The 3,894-nt window shown below is 40.9% G+C and overlaps 1 pseudogene; it reads right to left on the reverse strand.

The window, feature by feature from the left end:
- Positions 1-208: 208 nt before the first annotated feature.
- On the reverse strand, positions 209-1,521 carry LOC105488518 (elongation factor 1-gamma-like; annotated as a pseudogene).
- Positions 1,522-3,894: the final 2,373 nt, after the last annotated feature.

Below are 3,894 nucleotides of genomic sequence, written 5' to 3' on the forward strand. Positions count from 1 at the left end.
CAGAGCCAGGTCACGATTGTCTGTTTCCCAACCCCACTATTTTTGCCAGACATGGAGACTGAGTTGCCATCTATCAAAATGATTGCACAGCTGTTTGCATTATTATAGAATTAATAAAATATTGAAGTATTTATTTTTTTTTCCAATGTTCAGTTTTCTTTGATGATCCTCACCTCCCTGAAGCACAGGTTCAGGTAGCTGGGTGATGGCAGGAGATGTTCACTTGAAGATCTTGCCCTGATTGAAGGCTTTGCCCACATGCTGGAAGGCTCTATCCCAGGAAAAGTACTCTTGAACCTGCATCTGGTCTCATCACTGCCAAGATCCAGTTTCTGCTATGTGTATGACTCGTAGTCCACCTGCCAATCTGGACTCAGGGGAAAGGCAAGCTCCTGGCCTCTTAAGACCCAGATTCCAGAAATGGAGTTGCTGTTGTTGGTTCCAAAGAGGATGACACTGGCAAAGGTGTTCTTCCTCAGCTTGTCTGGTCACTGGAACACTTCAGCGATGAGGTTGCAACTCATGAAGGTCTGGGTGAGTTCTTCAGGGAGGTGACAGTCAGAGTACCATAGGGACCAGCCATCCTTAACAGAGTGCTTCCAAAAATATGGCAGTGACACAGTGTGTCCTCACTGGAGCACTTGGGTGTAAATTCACCTGACATAAAGGTACCCTTGGGCAGCTGAGCAAAGCGGTCCTTGGCCTTAGGCTCAGCAGCAGGTGCATGCTCACATTCATCCATCTCCTCCTCAGGAGCAGGAGAAGCCACATTTTTTCCTCTTTCTGCTCAGCCTGAGGCATCTGCTTCTCTTTTAATGAACCTTTCCCTTTCCATGGGTGTCGTTTTTAGTCAGGCTTTCTACAGAACTTTTAGCATCAGACTGGGCCATCTTCTCACACAGTTTCACTTCTTCCAAGATGGTCTGGAACTGGGTCTGGTTAATGCAGGTGAGGAGCCAACGGTTGATATTGAGAAATGCTTGGAAAGAAGTCTCCAGCACCTGCTTAGAGAGCCACAACAAGGTGCAGACAACTGTGATGTCAGCCAGTTACTCATTCACCCACCAGAAAAGTCCTCATCTTCAAGTGAGCATCCAGCAGCCCCAAAATTCACTTCATATCCTCTGTTGCATTCTTAGTGGCCTATTTGTTGTGGTGCATGATGCCCAAGGTAGAGAACAAGCAAGTACTGGCTAAGGGTACTATGTTGTTATCAGCAAAGCCTACCCACTGCACCACCTGGGCTTCTGCTTCTGGGGTACTTTCCTGCAGCTCCTCATTGCTCCCACAGTAGGTAATGACATTACTCTTAAACACACAGACTCCACTGTAACCATTAAATGCTGGAATCTTGCCAGCCGGAAATTTGCAGAGAAATTTAGGGTTGTGGTTAGTTTGGCCAAAGTGGAAGTGTGAATGGTGCAGAGAGCATGCAGACCGAGCCCTGGTGTACTAAGCAGTGATGAGGGCTTTGAAGGCCCTCCAGTTTTCGGGATATGTGTACAGGATCTCAGCCATCATGGTGATTCTTCAGAGAAAGAGAAGGGAAGAAAAACAAATCAAGAATGTATTTGGCTGCCAGTAGCAGAAAAGCTGACCAACATGACTTAAACATGAAGGGTTTATTTTTCTCATATTACCAAACCGATGCAATTACTGGTAATTGGTTTTGCTACACAACTGCACCCAAGAGTTCAGACTCTTGCTATCCTTTCTGCTAAGCATCCTTCACATGCTGGCTTTTGTCTTTGTGGCTATCTCCTCACAAGTACAAAATGGCATTTACATCTCCAGATAATTTGTCCACTTCAAAGCAGGAAGAAGGGAGAATGATCAAGGGCCAAACCAATTGTATGTACCTTCTACAGAGAAATGTAAAATCCTAAGTCAGCAGAGTGTCCTGCCTACATCTTATTGGTCAGAGCTGGGTTACATGGCTAGAAACAAAGGAAGCTGAGAAATAAGAAAACGTGAGTAAAAATTTTGGCATAGACATGGTTCTAGGCACATTGCCACCATAAAAGGCTCAGAATTTCACTGAAAATAAAAGAAAGAAAATAGGACTGTCTCCTGAGGTAGGAAATACTTTATTTATGTCTCAGTGGTGATCTGTACCCAAGGATGAAGTTATAGATACAAAAACTAAGCTAGGGATCTTAAACCCAAAGTCTAAAAGGGGATAAGTGAGTAAAACAGGCAAGTGACTTGTGTATATCTATATCTTCTATGCAAAATTATTTCTAAGATACCCTTCACAAGAAATATGACTTTTCCAATTGTTCTTGAATCATGTGGCATCTAGGTGCATTTTTATCACCCTTGTGTATTTTAGATATCAGTCTCCAGTCAGATGATGGTTTGCAAATATTTTCTCCCATTCTACAGGTTGTCTCATCACTCCATTTACTGTTTCCTTTGCTATGCAGAAGCGTTCTAATTTAATATAGTTCAATTTGTCTATTTTTGTTTTCATTGTCTGTGCTTTTGGAGTCTTAGCTGTCAAGTGTTTGCCTAGGCCAGTGTCCTGAACAGTTTCCCTTTGTTTTCCTCTAGTAAGTTTACAGTTTGGGGTCTTATATTTAAGTGTTTAATCCATTCTGAGTCAATTTTTTTGTACATGGTGAGAGATAGGGGTCCAGTTTCATTCTTCTGCATATGGTTATCTAGCTTTCCTAGCACCATTTATTGAAGAGATTGTACTTTCCCCAGTGTATGTTGTTAATGGCTTTGTCAAAGATCAGTTGGCTGTGAATATGTGGATTTATTTCTGGGTTGTCTATTCGTTCCGTTGGTCTATGTGCCTATTTTTACACCAATATTAAGCTATTTGGGTTACTCTACCCTTGTAATATATTTTGAAGTCAGATAGTGTGGTGCCTTTAGCTTTGTTCTTTTTGCTCAGGGTTGCTTTGACTATTCAGGCTCTTTTGTGAATAGTTCCACAAGAATTTTAGGACTGCTTTTCCTATTTCTGAGAAAAATGGCCTGGGTATTTTGATAGGGATTGTATGGAATCTGCAGACTGCTTTGGGTAGTAGAAAAAAATTTTTAATGTGTAGATTTTATTGAAAATATTTATATTTATATTCAAAAATAGTTTTGAATTCTAAACACTTAGATTTTACCTAATTAAAATCAGAAGTGTTGATTTTATTGTTAGAAGAAGCTTTGGTTATCTTGTCTTAACAGATAATTTCTACATAAACAATTATTTGATTATATAAAATATCAAATGTAAATAGTAGTAGACCACGAAAACAATAGACATAAATAATTATTTAACCAGTAGCAATCATTTGGACCACCTTTTAAAGGTATTTTTGGATCCATGAAAAATGGAAAGATATTGTAATAAGATATTGAAGCACACAAAGCCATTTGATCCTAACTTGTCACTGTTACTAAGCTTTTGTTTTTCAGTAGTGGTGGACCCTCATTATTGCCCATCAATCATTCGGTTTATTATATAAACCAGAATGCAGGACCATGTGTTCTGCAGGCAGGACAGGTCTTAGAATGCCAGCATCTCTGATGGGTTGTAAGGCACAAGACTTAAATGTTTATTTCATTCACTACTTTAGACTTTTCTCTTTTTTTAAGTTCTAAGATGGACCAAGTTATCCTGTTGTTTTTTCTCTTCAGGAGGAATAGACAAGCATTTAAGTCAGCAAGTACTGCAACTGGCTGCTTGGAAAAGAAATCAACCAAGGAAGGGCAACAAGGAAAGCCATAGTGACACTGTGCTCCAGAGGCTGAAAGTTCTTAGAATCACCAAGGCAGCCCTTTCCCTTTACAGGCCATGTTCTCTAGCACGTTGCCTCAGTGCCCTTGCCAATAGCAGACATTGCTGCTCCCAGCCCAGCATTTGCAGCATCAGTCTTAGCCGGTTGGGCC

This window comes from Macaca nemestrina, chromosome 2 (genome assembly GCF_043159975.1).
Source record: "Macaca nemestrina isolate mMacNem1 chromosome 2, mMacNem.hap1, whole genome shotgun sequence".
Taxonomy (NCBI): domain Eukaryota; kingdom Metazoa; phylum Chordata; class Mammalia; order Primates; family Cercopithecidae; genus Macaca; species Macaca nemestrina.